Genomic DNA, 16,147 nt, shown 5'->3' on the forward strand with positions numbered 1-16,147 from the left:
GCTAAGTTGTCATTTTTTAATTGATTTCAGAAAGAGCAGAAGGGAGATGGAGAGAGAGAGAGAAAAAAGATCATTGATTGGTTGCCTCTTGCAGGAGGATCGAACCCCAAACCTGGGCATGTGCCCTGACTGGGAATTGAACTGGCGACCCTTTAGTGCATGAGATGACGCTCAGCCAAGTGAACCGCACCAGCAGTGTCTAAGTGTTTTGGGCTGGGTAGGAATAGATTCTGAAAAGCTGCTCAATGGAGGTTAGTAACATTTCCAACTCAGCTCTTAAAGGACACATAGGATCTGAGAGCAGGCAGAGGGCACAGACAGCAAGACTCAGAGGCAGCTTCTTCCCTGACATATATATTGATAGACAAAGAATCCAGTGTTTGTTGCCTGAAGTGATGGATAGCGGGGCTGTGGATGGAGTCAGAAGCCAAACATGAGGAGCCCTGAATGGCAGGCAAAGGAGTGAAATTTTTATTCTGAAATAAATAGAAAGCCTGTGAGAGATTTTAAAAAGGGCAGAAAATTAGATTTGTGTTTTGTCTTCTTCATCATTGCCTCCTCAGTGCTTAGCACAGTGCCTGGTACACGGTAAATATGTAGAACATATTAAAGAAAGGAATGAATATGGACTGAGTGAGGAGAGAATCTAGAATGGCTCTCTTCTTTCCTACTTCCAACATAGAAGCTAGCCCCTCTTCCCTTAATATACCACCCAGCAAAATGCAATCCTGCTGGTGAATAAACCCTCCCACTTCCTTCTGTCTCTTATAAGACTGTTCGCCAAATCATTCCTCTTCCTTTCTCTTCCTGCCTACAGGCCAGGCCTGAACTATTCTGGCCTGGGCATCACAGGTCCATGAGAATGAGCTGTTTCAGTCAACCCTGGTTGTCTACATGTGATTAAATGTGTCAATGCTAAATCTTGGGAAATTCCTGGCACATTTCAGGCTGCTTCCCTGACCTCTCCACCTCAGTTCCTTCCCCTACCAGTCCAGTGTGCATTAAAAAAATAAAAAAATAAAAAATCCAGGCCAAATCTGTTTGGGAAAAGTCAAGCAGATGCAAAGAAAGGATGTTCCAAAGCCAAACAATAATGACATCTGCAGTCTCCATATCGAGGCTTCTCTCCATTGGTGCAGGGGAGAGCTGGCCCTGCCTTCCTTTCCCTTTTGATTTTTTTTAAGACGCTAGGCTTAAAGCTGCAGCAGCCCAGCAGCCCCTGGTTTTTTAGAGGACTGCTTCAGAGGCATGGTGACATTATACAAAGCAAATGGCTTAATATTCTGGCTTCCTCCTCCACTGCCTGGTACTGCTGAAAGAAACCTAAAGCAGGGATTTGGAGAACTAGCATTCTGGCTTCTGCTTGGCCCCCAGCTCAATGTGCAAGTCTTGTCCCCTCTCTGCATTTCAATTTCCCCTCCTTTGAAGTGAGAAATTAAACTAAAGGAGACTAAGTGCTCCATCCAGCTGTGATGAATCATAGTTCTAGATTCAGCATGTTCCTCTTCTGAAATAGAAAACTATTGGCATTCTTTAGCTGTGGAAACAAGGGATCTGTACCTAAGAACCTGGGAGATGGTCGAGGCCCAAGGATTGAGAGGCAAAGAATCATCCTTGTTTTTTAGACAAAAATGTTGAGACAGGTGCTGTGTGACCAGCTACAGGTGACTGATAGAGCCTGAATTCAAACCCAGGCAGATCTTCTGGACTCTCCATAGCAAGGATACCCTCTCCTGCCCAGGCTATGAGGATCTACCCCTTGGCATGTACTCAGGAAAGGAGGGGCCCTGCCTTCTGGTGGCCGGCCTGACACAAGGGCACTGGGCAGGTACCCTGTATGGCTAACTGTCCATCCCATCCCCAGGCCTGGAGGACACGACCCTTAGAGGCATCTTCTCTGGCTAAGTTGGCGGACAAGCAGGCCAGCCAGAGATGTTAGTGTCCTGCTGTTTCTGTGCAGTCATAAATCACCGCAGCCCCATCCTCTGGCTCCTGGCTTCCTCCTGCGGCTGGAAAGCTCCCTGATTGGTGTAGAGGCAGCAGCAGCAGCCCCAGCTTCAGAAGCAGACAGGCAGTGCTCCCTGCCTTGTCCTCTGGGAACACTTCCCTGTCACTGGCTTAGCGGGCTGGTCTGCAGTCGCAGCAGAGCACACCGAGATTCAGAGGCAAAGGACAACAGGGAAATCTCAGTGGGCTGCCTCTCTTCCTGAAGATACTGGGGCAGTGGAGGATGCCTGTGCTGGGAAGCAAGAACCACAGGTTGAAGCCTTGACTTTGCTATTAATCTTGCTGGGTGACCTTGAGCAAGTCGCTTTAACTTTTGGGCATCAGATTGTGCATCAATAAGATAAAAGAATTTGATGGATGCTTTTTAAGTTCTTCCAACCTATAACAACAGCCTTTAAACAGCCCTGCCTCAATGTCTTTCCAGCCTCCCCAGTGAAAGATCTGAAATATCTTTCCAAATGTACACCTGTTTTCCTTCCCTTGCCTTGGCTCTGCCATGCATGTCTCTCTCATTACATATGGGCCAAAGTCCCTGTTCCTTAGCCTAAAATTCAGGCCTTTCCTGAGAGCCCCTGCCTACCTCCCCATCTCACACAGGGCATTTCCCGAGCACACAGTGCCATCTTCCAACTCTGAGCCTTTTCAAAAGCTGTTCCTTCTGCTGAGAACTACATCTATCCCCACCCCCATTCAACTCCTATCTCCTCATCCTTTAGACTCAGACACAATAAGTTGAACTGACTGTCCCCCTTTGGTTCCCCCCTGCCCACAGCTCCATGCTCTGTGCTTCCAGCCCGGGGTCTAGACTTTTTTATTGCACTTGTATAAGTCTGTGTTCTCCTAGGGTCTTACAAAACATTCCTCAAAAACAAAGATCCATTGGAGTCACCTCTGAGCTCTGAGCCTGGCATAGAACAGGTGCTCAGGGAAGTCTCGTTCAATGAAAGGTATGCTCTGCTTCAAGAAAGAATTGGCCTAGTAATAATGGTCTTACCTCTTGAGTAAGACTTGAAAGGTTTTGCCCCAAACAAGTAGCCATGGCCAAGTTGTGCAAAAATTCAAGAAGGCAGGACTATAGACGATCCCAGGAGCAAAAAAGGCCACAGCCAGAAAGGATGATCTTGGAGAGGATTCAGACAGTGGATTTTGAAAAGGAGCCTGTTGACATAAGGCTGATGACCCACAGGAATTTCCTGTTCTGAGTACCTGGGGCTGACCACCCCTCACCGACCAGCTTCCCTAAATCTAGGGCCTGATTCTTAGATCCCCTAAAACTGACTGGGTTGGAAAGAGGGAGAAATTTGAAAGCCTACTACATCTTTACATTTTAAGTCTTACATTTCCATATAAAGAGCCAACTTCAGAATTTAGCACACCAAGGGAATGTCTGTCACCATAAAAAAATGAGCACTGTCTCAAACAAAGAGATAAATTGTCCCCATTTTCAAGAGACCAACATTTGAGGGCAGAGGGGCCTGAACTAGAATCTTCACCCCAAACTCAGCTGTGTGAACTTGGGCCAAATGCTTCACCAATTTGGACCTCAGGTTCTCCACTGAATAGTAAAGACAAATCTCCACCCTGCCCTCTAAATGGGACTGTGACATGAATGCATTCTTTGACTTGGTAGAGGGGTCTGAAGTGTTGATGCTTGAAACTCCCAACAGAGAGCAAATGACTCATGGGAGTCCCACAGTGATGGAGATGGTGGCAGCCTGTCAATCACATGGAGTGGAGCAGGTGCCTTCTGTTTTTAAAGGACTCCAAGCTGCAGAGAGCCCACCAGATTCAGTTCATTTCAAGGAAGCAATTTCTCCATCAGATGGAACTGTCCAGTGATGACATGAGCTGAGTTTGGAGGGGGTAGGATAGGAATTGGGTCAGGGACCAGCAGATAAGCAGAGCCAGAAGACCAGCCAATCAGGGATGATGCTGAGCAGTAGTTCTCAACCTGGCTGTGCATCAACAATCCCCCAATACCTGGGGGATGCTTGTCTAGAATACAGAGTCCTAGGTCCAACATATGAGTTCAGAATCTCCAGCAATGAGGTCTGAGAACCTGTACGTTTCCAAAGCTCTCTGGGGGATTATTCTACCACCAGTAGTCTGCTAGGGTAAACTCAAAAGGCCCTGGCAACTCTGAAGGAGGCCAGGGTGGGTTGCTTGAGGAGGAATTAGTGTTCATGAGGCTTTTTGAGAGCTGGCTGGAAGAGGTGCGGGAACTAGCATTTTCTTCTGTTGGCCATTCTACCTAGTCCACCCAGCACTAATGCTTCCAGAGTGCAAATCCCACTTGGTCACGTAATAGGAATGCTGATGCTGACACAGCAGGCAGACAGGAGCCCAGGCTGTAGCAGTGGATGGGAGGTAGGCAGAGACATTCAGCATCAACTCTTTGCTCTGAGCCTAGGGACAGGCAGGGGCAAAAGGCACCCCTTCCATGCCAATGTTTCAGAGCCAGCCAGATCTCCTCCCTGTCTCCCTGGAGTTTGGAGTTGGTAATTGGAAGGGACGGCAGAAGGACTCTTGTCCCTCCAGTAGAGGAATCCCTTTTGCAGCACCCCTTCTCCTGAGTGGCAGCCCTTGCTAGCACACCTCCAAACACAGGCAATTACCATTTCCCCAGGTTTCCCTCCAGCTATGGGACAGGTTTCAACAGCTTTCACATTCTAGACCCATCTTCCCATTGTTCCTCATTTTGCCTTCTGGTGTCATAAGAAAAAGGAAAACCCTTCTCCCCACCAGCCTTTTACATTTGAGACCAGAATATATGAAGCCTTTTGTCTCCACATTGGACACTTTCCCCAGGAGCAGAGAGTCGGTTTCAGGATGTGCTTTTCTCCATCCATAATGCCTGGTGGGAATGGAGAGATGGCCAAAGAGACACATGGCCAGGACAGGCGTTACTGAGCTCTTGACACCTACCCTCCACACACACACACACACACACACACACACACACACACACACACTTGAAAAATGTGTGCCCAGAGGGTTATACAAGGCCTAAGAGCACTTCACGACAAGTAGAGGTTTGGCTGCCAACTCCAGGACAGCCATCCACAGCCTAGGCTGGGCCAGGTACCCATATCAAGGCTGCCTTGGGACCTATAATCAATGCTTTTTCTTCCTACTCCTAAGTCCTCACCTCTGTTGTAACACTCAGATCGCAAGGAAAGGCCAATAAGTGAGAAAAAACAGGAGAGCAAATGTGTTTGCCCCATGCCCCCACAGACAGTAGGGAAGCCACACGTTAGATGAGGAATTCAAGGCACAGAAAGGTTAAGTAACCTGTCCAGGTCACACAGCTAGGAAGCAGAAGGGCTGGGTCATAAAGGAGGCTCATGTGTCTCCTGTTCCTCATCTCACCATCCAGAAGCACCACCTCAGTGGAGAGAATTGTTTGTTGTTGTTGGCCCCTTTTCAGAGCCAGTAAAGGCAGGCCTGACTCCCTACCCACAGCTGGGTTTATTTCTAACCTCTCCTGTGGGAGGACACAGATAAAGCTGGGGTGGGGGGGGGAGAGGGAGGAGGTGAGTGACCTGCTCCCTCACAGAAGTGGGAAGGAGTGTGGTCTCTAGGGGGATGAGTCAAAGCCAAGGCCCTCCTGGAGTTGGAGGGACAGCATTTCCAGGTGTACTGCCCAAGGCTGTGGCTGTCCATGCTGGATTAAGGGCCTGGTACAGCAAACAGAACACAATGACTTGCTGAACAGCCTTAAACTAATTACTTCTCTTGTCTGGATCTCTGTCCGTCCTTTGCAAAATCAGGAACCAATGATTCATCAGCTCAAAACAAGCTACTTGGGTTAATACTAAAACTTTTACATGTTCTTACCTTTGTTAAAATGATCTGAATTCCAGTTATTCCATGTAGATCAGGATATCTCACAATACTATCATAGGGGTTTCCTGGATATCTATGACATCACAGGGATTTCCTGGGTTCTAGAGGCAGAGACAAATAAAAGGGTCCCGAGAGGCATCAAGGTTGGGAATCTCAGAATGGACCAGATGCTGAACTTAAGATTTTTTTAGTCAGGAGTGATTTTAAACAAGGGCAAGATGAGGTCAGATTTGCATTTTAGAACAGTTGCTCTGGCAGCTGGGGTAGCTGGTGGATTGGGTGGGAGACCAAAGGAAGGGAGTAATTTGGGGGGGGGTTCCTGCGGGAGCTCCTCTGAGAAGTGGTGAGGGTTGGGGCAGAGCATCAGTGGTGGCTGTGGGAGGAGGGAGATGATCAGCATGGCTCCTAGGCAAATGGGTGGACAGGGACGGTCCCATTCTCCTAGACAGAGCAGGTTTAAGAAAAAGACGACAGGTTCAGTTTGGGAAGTGATTTAAATGTGTGTGAAAGGATATACTCAAGTGAGATGCCCAGGTTGGGTCTGGACATAGAATTGTGAGTTCTCAGTAGGAGTAGACGCCAGGGCCTGAGAAGATATAAATGAGCGGGGGGTGAAGTGTGGGAATGGCCAGTGAAGATGGGCTCAGGAGGAGACCTAGAGGGAGCGTCAGGAAAACCAGGAGTCCATGTGACTGATGGATCACAGAAGAATGTGGCCATCCAGTCCTCAGTGCTCCAAGGCACCTAATGCCTCCAGAAAACTCATGTAAGGACAGAAAAGAAGGCCATTTCACGAGTTAGGGCATCACTATTGACCTTGGCAAGTGAAATTTTGGTGGAGCCCAACTATAGTGTTTGAGAATGGCAGAAGGTAGAGAGGCAACAAATTAGGATTTGGAGATGACTCTTCATTGGTAATTTAATGGTCAGATGAAGGAAGGAGAAGCTAACATTGCTGGTGACTCAGGGCAGAGGGAGAGTTTCATTTGTCTGAAAGAGGCTGGGCATTGTTTAAATGCTCAAGGGGAAGAGTCTTGAGAAAGAGAGGCTGGAAGGATGGGGGAGGTAGAAGGAACAGGTGGATGAATTGAGGTGGGGTGGGAGTTAAGAGCCCTGGAGGAAGAGTCTGCTGGGGTGGAAGGCAAGTGGGATAGACTTCTGATTGGAAAGAAGGGAGGTTCCTGGGAATCTCTTTCTGTGAGAAGGAGAAGCTGAAGTCATCTGCTGAGTCATGGGAGGAGGAGGGGAAGAGGCTGTGAGCCCAGGAAGGTTTGAGGGAGCCTCTGGGGAGGGTGGGGGAATGAGCTGGCAAAAGGTTGACCATTTGAAGACCAGCTGGACCTGGAGGCCACACTCAAGGGCCCCCATCTGCCCAGCCCTGTGGCTTTCTCAGTAGTGTGGGCCAGGAGGTAAGCAGGTCGAGGTCAGGCCAAGCACAGCAAGCAGTGGCCAGCTGCAGCCCAGAGACTGGGGTACAGGGAGCTCAGTATATCAAAGGAGTGAGTGCCAAGATTGGCCAAGGACAAGGTGAGGTGGAGAAAATAAAATTCAAGAGGGAGTCAGGGCTGGAGGCTTCAGGAACACAGCACAAGCAGAGGGGAGCAGGGAAGTGGGAGTGCCAGAGGATCAGGAGAGTGAGATGTCACCATTCTGAGACGCTACCCAAGACCCATGGAAAATTTTTGGGAGTGGACATGGGCTAGGGCTGAGGCCCAGGTTTAAAGAGTTTCCCTGGAGAGGTTAGAAATGCTATGGGAGATGCTATGTCTATGGATGCTGGAATCCCACAGGGTGAGGCAGGGCCTGGAGAAGGAGGCAAACTGCAACCAGGGGCCAAAGGCCTCAGGAATGCCACCAGGAATGCTACAGGCTATCCAGGCAAAGGGACGGTTCACAGAACTACAAGGCCTGAGCCCTAGGGAAGGGAGTGTGCCCACGGCATGTGGAAGGATAAAAACACCCAGCCAGCGGGGCAGCTAGTGGCTCAGAACGTCATACCTTTCAGTTCTACCTGGCACAGAGGCCCTGCCACCCTCACATCTTGCTCCCCTAACTCTGATCTTTGGGCCAGCACTTCCACCTCTGTGAAATGACAATTAGAGCTTCAGAATGAGGGAAGAGGTTGCCAAGGGCTTGAACAAATTGGAGCATGACTATGGTACTCCCCTGCTTTATAATTTTTCCATCCACTGGGCATGCAGGTGACTGAGGAGAGGCAGCAGGCAGAGTGGAGCAACCATGATTCTTGAGGAGCTGGCTGTCCTGGGGTTAATTCTGAAGCAGGGTGAAAAGGAGGTTACTCCTGGCCTGGGAGGAAGCTCTAAGGCAGAGACGAGAAAAGGGTAATGACAGAGAGACAGACACACAGTGGCAGAGACGTAGACCCAGTAGAGAGACACACACACATACACACAAGGATCCGACAAGGGACAATCAGAAAGAAAGACTGCCTGAGACAGAGATGAGGAGACAGAGCAGGCTGGCCAGGTGCCCGCAGCTCATCCCAGAAGCTGCTGGGCTGGACTCAATCAATACAAGAAGGATGGCTGCTCTGGGAAGGCAGAGGCCACTAGGCCAGGCAGCTGGGCCATCTCTTTTACCTACACAACCTGCTGCAGAAAGCCCAGCCAGGTGACCCTGTTTGCCCAAAGCAGACTAAGGAATGCCCCCTGAGGGCTTCCTTGAGGGCAGCAGGAGGTCGGAGAAGAAAGCTGCTTTGTAGGCATGGACCCCTGCTCTGCCTCTCACTAGCTGGGGGGGTTTGGCAGCCACTGAGCTCCCTGCAGGCTTCATTCCCACCTGTCAAATGAGAACAATCAACGAACCCTCAGTGATCCTGACATTTTCACCTGCTCCATAGAGACAGGGACCTGGATAGCCTGGAGCATTAAGGATGTCTTTTAGGTCCAACAAGAACTTGGAGGTAACAGATGCCTTCTGTTCCCAGCACTCTTTGGGAATAGTTCCAAAAATCTGGCCAAGCGAATTGGGCTGAGGGTGATGAGTCATGAGAGTAGGTTGTGACCCCAGCTCCCAGGGCTTCACAACTGATAAAGATCCTACCAATTAAGGGTTCCTATCCACCTCCCCTCACACCCAAACCCCAGCACTGAACCCTTATGCCGGGTGTCAAGCCCTGTCACAAGAAAGGACATGTTTTATTCCTCTGTCCTAACCATTCAAGGGATCTGCCCCAGGTGGTAGCCCTCCACAACAGGACTGGAAGAGACTCTCCTGATCACCAAGGTCACTTGCACACTGGCCTCATTCTGCCTCTCTACCACTCATTTGCCTTCTCATTCATTCAAATGTGGACTGCCTACAATGGTCTTCAACTCCAGTTTAGTTTAAAAGTTTCCTCTTCCAGGAAGCTTCCCAGAATTTCTAGGAGTGAATTCTTCTGCCTCTAGGCCCCATACATTGGGATCTTATACAAAAGCTAGGAATGTATATGCATTATATTCCTATAGATTGTCTCCTCATTGGAGCAGAGCCCAGATCCCATTCGTCTTTGCATCCTATCAAGCCCTGCACAGTAGGAGGGCATAAGAGTTAAAGGGATACATATTAGTTGTGTATCTTTGAATTTCAAGGGAGTTCAATATATGCATAACAGTTGTGTCTTAAGCCTCAGTCTTTTCAGTCGTAAAGTGGGGATAATAATTTTCACTTCCCATTATGGCCAGATGGAGCAAATGAAATATTGCATGCAAAGTTCCCTGGCATGCTGGAGGCTGCACAGCTTTGCGCAGCTGTGGGCTGTTGCTAATAATATAGTAATCTTGAGGTTGGAGCTGGACACAGAGAGGCAGACAGCAGGTGCCCCACTGTCTGCAGCTTCTCCTCCTGCCTGACGGTGGTGGAGGGGCTCTCTGAGTCTGAAACAACCTAAATGTGGGCAGCCAGACCACAATGGGAAGAGAAACCAATGGGAGCCCAAATCTCCAGGTTCCAGGTTTGCTTCTAGCTCAGGATAGGCGACCTTGGGCAGGTCAGTCCCTTCTCTGAGCATCAGTTTCTCCATCTGCCAAGTAGAAATAATAATATCTGGCTGACTGCCAGCAGAGGCCCTGATGAAAGTTGGAATACATAGGAGCCTCCCCCCCCACACACATCAATGTCCAAATACTATGAAGTTGTGGGGTCAAAGTGAGGTCTGCACCAACCCCTCTGCAGATATCACCCCTTGCCTTCCACACCCTGACTGGGTCAGGAAGTAACCCCTTCCCTGGGAGACTGGGCATAATTTCTGAACCAGAGTGATGCTCAAATATTTATTGAATAAGAGAATAAATGAGCAAATAAATAAATGGGGCCACTTTAAGTCTCTAAGTCTCCTGAAGCATTAGAGCCTCCATTGGACAGGTCAACAGTTCATCCTCTGTTCACTGTCTCTACCACTTCCACCGAGTCCAAACCAACATAATCTCTCCCTGCATTATTGCAGTAGTCTCCAAACTGGTTTCCCTGCTTTCATCTTATTCTCCTACCAGGATTCCCAGAGTGGTCTTTTAAAAATTCACATCTTACTATGTCTCTCCTCTGTTTAAAACTCTCTAATTAGCTTCCTAGTACCCTCAGGATAATGTCGGTAATCTTTTTTATTTTTCCTTACCCAAGAATATGCTTTTTATTGATTGGAGAGAGAAAAGGCTGGGGGGGACATCGATAGGACCTGGATGGGTAGGCACCCTGTCCAGGAATCGAACCCGCCACCTTTTGGTGCACAGGAGGACATGCCAACCAACTGAGCCACCCTGCCAGGGCAACCTGCCCCTGACTTAGCACTCTGTTCTTTCCCATCCCAACTCTCATCCATCTTTGATATAACCATTGGTCTGTCTCCTGCTAGACTGTAAATTCTAGAGGAGCAGAGACCTGGTTCACCCTCACTGGCCTTTTCACTCCTGCCTGGCACAAGAAGGGGCTCAAATACTTGCTGAGTAGCTGAGCTGAAAGGAAGGAAGACTGAAAGTCTTTGAGAATAAAGTAAACTCCAGCCGACCAAGACACATCAAGAGCAAGGGCGGTAGGGTAGTGTGTGTGTGGAGAGAGAGGGACAGTGCCAGAGCGAAGGCAGAGGTAAGAGGGAGATGGGCAGAGCATCAGACCTTGACTATGAGTTTGCAAAGCAAACCCCCGAGATCCAGAGACCACCCTCCCTGCTTAGTCTACATCTCAAAGGCCCTCGGGGCCAACTCTGGAGACCACAGGTGCCACATTCTCAGGGTGACCCCGCATCCCCAAGCCTCGGCTGAAGTACGTCTAAGCAGCTGGTTGCTAAACTCTCAGTCTAGTGTGCAGGTCTGTGAATGTCCCGGCCCGCCCCTTTCTAATCGACTTTTATTGAAAAGCAGCGTTACAATTTAACAGGCGTCTCTCTAGGTTAATCTCTGAAAACAAGAGTAAAGGTCCCAGCCGGGCCAGACTGGGGAGGCCAAACGCTCTTTTACAGCTGCAAATGGCCGCTCAGACTAAAAGGGACCCTTCTGAAGCCTTCCTTCCGGTCCCCCGTGAGGCCGCACCCTGCCTCAGTGTCCGGGGTCCGGCCAGCCGCACCCCTCCAGTGGCCCAGACCCGGACTCTCCCAAAAGATACCAGGGGCGCGCCCAGGAAGGGCTGTTTTGAGGGGAGGAGCGAGCTGCTCGGTCCCAGGCTTTGCAATCGAGAGGCTGCGGCGAAGCCAGGGGTGAGGCTTCGGTTTTCACGAGAGATGGGCTCCTCCTACTCGCCCTCCTCTTCGCTCCTTTCCTCTCCCCGCCCCGCACCGCCCCGCACCGCCCGGCCGCCCGCGGTGACTCAGCGGGAAGCGAGACGCCCGGGGGCCTGAAGGGCCGAGCAGCGCCGTCCCCTCCTGGTCCACGCCCCCGAGCGGGTGGGGCTGGAAGCGGGTTTGTGGGCTGAGGTGGGAATTCCTAGACCTGGTCCCTGAGCTTTCTGTGTGACTCAGAAAACCTGACGCTTCTTTGCCCTCGGTTTCCCTTCCTTACTGCGGAGATAATGACAAGCACCGCCCAGATGGTCAAGAGGCGAGACAGTATGAGTACCGGAGAGTGCGGGGCTTTTGGGGGTTTGTCCGTTCAGGGTGTGAAAACACCTCCCCCACTAGTTAGCTAGCTGTGTGATCCTGGACAATCCTTCAATCCTTGTGTGAAATCCATCTCAGGTTGGGACAATGCCATGAGACAGTGTACACAAATGGGGAGGGGAAACAGAACAACTTAAGTTTCCTAGGTGGCTGCAGAATTCTAATTAGGAGGGCCAGCTTTGACTAGCAAAATGAAAAGGGCAACTTTGCAAAGCTAGTCCTGGAGGCTAAGCAGTAGACAAGATAGCTGAACAGTTATGTGTGAGAAATGAGCAAGAACCCAGTTGAAAAATGGGCAAAGGACTTGAATAGACATTTCTCCAAAGAAGATATACAAATAATAAGCACAAGAAAAAAATACTCAACATAATTAGTCATTAGGGAAACCAAAACCAGTAAGTAACACTTTAATTTTAGCCACTAGAATAGCTAAAATTTTAAAAGGGGGGGTGGGTGGGGGCGGGGGAGTAATAAGAATTAGCAAGGATGTGGAGAATTGGAGCCCTTAGGCTTTGCAGCTGGGACTGGAAAACGGCATACCCACTGTGGTAAACAGTTTGGCAGTTCCTCAAAATGCTAAACATAGGATTACCATATAACCCAGCAATTCCACTCTTAGGTGGTATATACCCAAGAAAATTGAAAACAGGTTCTCAAACAGATACGTGTACAGGAATATTCATAGCACTATTATTCATAGTAGCCAAAAGGTGGAAACAGCCAGTGTCCATCAACAGATGATGGGATAAACAATTTGTTAAGTCCATACAAAGGAATATTATTTCACCATTAAAAGTAATGAGGTACTGATACATGCTACAACCCAGCTGAACCTTGAAAACATTATGCTAAGTAAAAAAAGCCAGACACAAAAGGCTGCATATTGCATGATTCCATATCTATGAAATGTCTAGAATAGGTAAATCCATAGACAGAAAGTAGATTAGTGGTTGCCAGGGGCTGGGGGAGTAGGAATGGGGAGTGACGACTAATGGATATGAGGGGGGTTTTTGGTGGGGATGATGAAATGGCTCTGAAATTAAGATGGTGGTGGTTGCACAACCTGCGACTATACAAAAAAACTACTGAATTGTATATTTTAAAAGAGTGAACTTTATAGTATGTGAACTATATGTGAATAAAGCTGTTATTAAAAAAAAAACACAAAAAACCAATAAGCAAAAATGTAGGAGTCTGAAAACAAGGGAAGAGAAGAAAGGAAGTGGTAGAAGAGAGGACCCTAGCACTGGGGTAGACCATTAAGGCTAGAGTAGAGAAAAATCAGTGAAAATTATCTGGGAGGGTGTGTGTGTGTGTGTGTGTGTGTGTGTGTGTGTGTATACAAGGGCTTTTTAAAAACAGGATATCTAATTTTAAATTCTCAGGTGCTTGTTGGTTACTTGCTACAAATCATCAGCCAGGTGTGCTATGTGCACAGCATGGAATTGGTGGAACTTTCGGAGTGAAAGCTTAGTCAGTGACCAGAAAAAAGGAGTCACGGAGGAGGCAAAAGCAGGTGGGAGATTCAGAAATCAGCAAAACTCAGATATTCAGAAATCAGCAGAATCTAAGCTCCTTAAGAATTCCTGAGGTTTTTGGTGGGTATGCTGGGAATCCTACTTGAATAGGAGATACCTGGCTGGGTCCTTTTAATTAAATCTTAAGAGGCAAGATGCTCTCAGCAAGTCAAATGAGGTGGGAGATATTCAAGAGGCTGACATCTGGGGCACCTGTATCACCCATTTTCCAATGGAGTCTCAGAACCCTTAGATAAAACTCCTCCCATGGCCTAGAAAGCCCTGAGTGGTCTGGTCCTCCCTGGCTTTTCTGACTCATCTCAGCATGACCCTCTTTGCTCCAGTCACAATGCCCTTCTCATTGGTCCTTTTTGCAGGTCAGGCTAAATCCCCACTGAAAGACTTGGAATGGCCAAAAGTTCATGGCCAGCTCCCTCTCACTACTGAGACCCAGCTCAAACCTCACCTCCTCAGAGGCTTTACCTGACCACCCAATTCCTACCACAACAGGCTGCTTTATGGTTATTGTTTTTTTAAATTATTTAAAAGATCCTCACCCAAGGATATTTTTTTCCATTGCTTTTCAGAGAGTGGAAGGGAGAGAGAGAGAAATATTGATGTGAGAGAGACACATTGATTGGTTGCCTCCTGCACAAGCCCCGACCAGGGCCGGGGATCAAGCCTGCAACTGAGGTATGAGCCTTTGGTTGGAATCGAACCCAGGGCCCTTCAGTCTGCAGGCTGATACTCTAACCACTGAGCAAAAACAGCTAGGGCAGCTTTATGTTTTTTATAGCACTAATCAGTAGGTCAGATTCTCTTGGCTATTGATTTGTTTAATGGCTTATCAATATTCCCTTGAAGGCAATCTGTGCAAACCGGAACCTGGTCTACATCTCTTCTTGCTCTGCAGTTCTAGAGCCCAGCATGGCACTTGGCCTAGCACACAGGTGCTCCAGAAATATTTGCTAATGTCCTACATTCACTGGGTAAATGTTACTTGAGCACCTACTGTGTGTGAGATCCTGTATACAAAGTTGGGCACAACAGACCCAGCCCCAGCCCTCCAAGGATCCTGGGCTAGTAGAGGGTACAGCCAAGATAGCAGTCTGCCGAGATGCTGGGGTGAATGCTGTCACTGGGGAGGTACAGGGTGCAGAGTGGGCTCCTAGACCAGATAGAAAGGGGGTTGTGTCAATGAAGGCCTCTGGAGAAAATGAAAGCCAAGACATGAGGCTAAATAAGAGTTGACTGAGGGGAAGGAGGAGAGAGGGTGACGCCTATTCCAGGCAGAGAGAACAGCATGTGCAGAGGCTTGGTGGGAAGAGAGCCCAGACATTAGAGAAATTGAAAGTAGTTCAACCTGGCTAGATCCTGGCAGCAAGTGGCAAGGGATGATGCTGAAAACAGAGGCAGAGCCAGACTGTGCAGGATCTTATAAACTAAGCTAAGGAGTTGAGGAAGAGCACTGGGGAGCCATAAAAGGGGTTTGAGCAAGGGAGTGGCACTATTGGCTTTGTAAACATTAGACAGCTCACTGTGGTAGGGGGAATGGGTTGGGAGACAGGAAGACAGTGAAGAAGCCATTGTAAAAAATGTGGGAATGGAGAGAAGACACAAATTCCAGCAGGATTTGGGAGATAGAATCAATAGGATTTAGTGATTAATTAGGTTTTGGGGGGATTGTTGGGGATAATACCCAGATTTCTAGCTTAAGCTAGTGGTTGGTAGTGCTGCTTACTAAACAGGGAAACCCAGATGTAGGTGTAGGTGACAAAATTCTCAGTGGGACAGATTGAGTTTCAGGAGACTGCAGGGTACTCAAGTAATCACTGGATTATTCTAGGAGTTTCTCAAGGGCAAAAGCAAAAGCCCTTTTTTATCTGTATGCTCCCAATCCCACTGAGTCTTCTCACATAGAACACTAAATGTGCTGAATAAAACAGTGATCAGAACCAGCCTTAATAACTGGCTGGAAAACAGGTTTTAGGTAACCCCATAGGAAAGTCAGTCAGGATGGGCTATGCTAGGTTGCTCTGATAAACAACCCCCAATCTCAGTAGTTTGCAACAGCAAAGATTTATTTCTCATTCACTCTCTGTGTCCATCTTGAGTCAATGAAGACTTTGCTTCAGGTGGCCCTCATTCAGGGACACAGGTTGATGGAGCCTCTACCACCTGGAACATCACTGGTCACCTTGAAGGAAGGGAACTTGGCAATTGTGTTCGGGTCCTTAAAGGCTTCTGCCTGGGGAGCACTTCTATTCACCTTTCATTGGCCAAAGTATGTCATAGGGCCACACCTCACTTCAAGAGGGCAGGGAAGTGCAAAGCTACCATGTGCTACGAAGGGGAAGAAATGGACATGTTGGTGACCAGTATTAATGGGCATCAAGAATCTTAGGTTGTAGTCCTGGGTCCACTGTACAAAATTGGGCAAGCCATTTCTCCTCTCTGAACTTCAGTTTTCCCTGTCTGTAAAAAGAGGCAATAATAATTCCCTCACAGGGCTGCTATGAGGGTGAGAGATCATCAATGAAAACACTTTGTTTAGATGGGAAAGGGGACTTAAGGAGTGGGAAGCTGTGATATTTCTGAGGACAACAGAGAGGCACACTCAAAAGTGGGTATAGCTGTAATGCCTATGACCAGAGGCTAAGCAGAATTTGAGTATGCTGTGTTCAGATCT

The sequence above is a fragment of the Miniopterus schreibersii genome (genome assembly GCF_964146895.1).
Source record: "Miniopterus schreibersii genome assembly, chromosome: 3".
Taxonomy (NCBI): domain Eukaryota; kingdom Metazoa; phylum Chordata; class Mammalia; order Chiroptera; family Miniopteridae; genus Miniopterus; species Miniopterus schreibersii.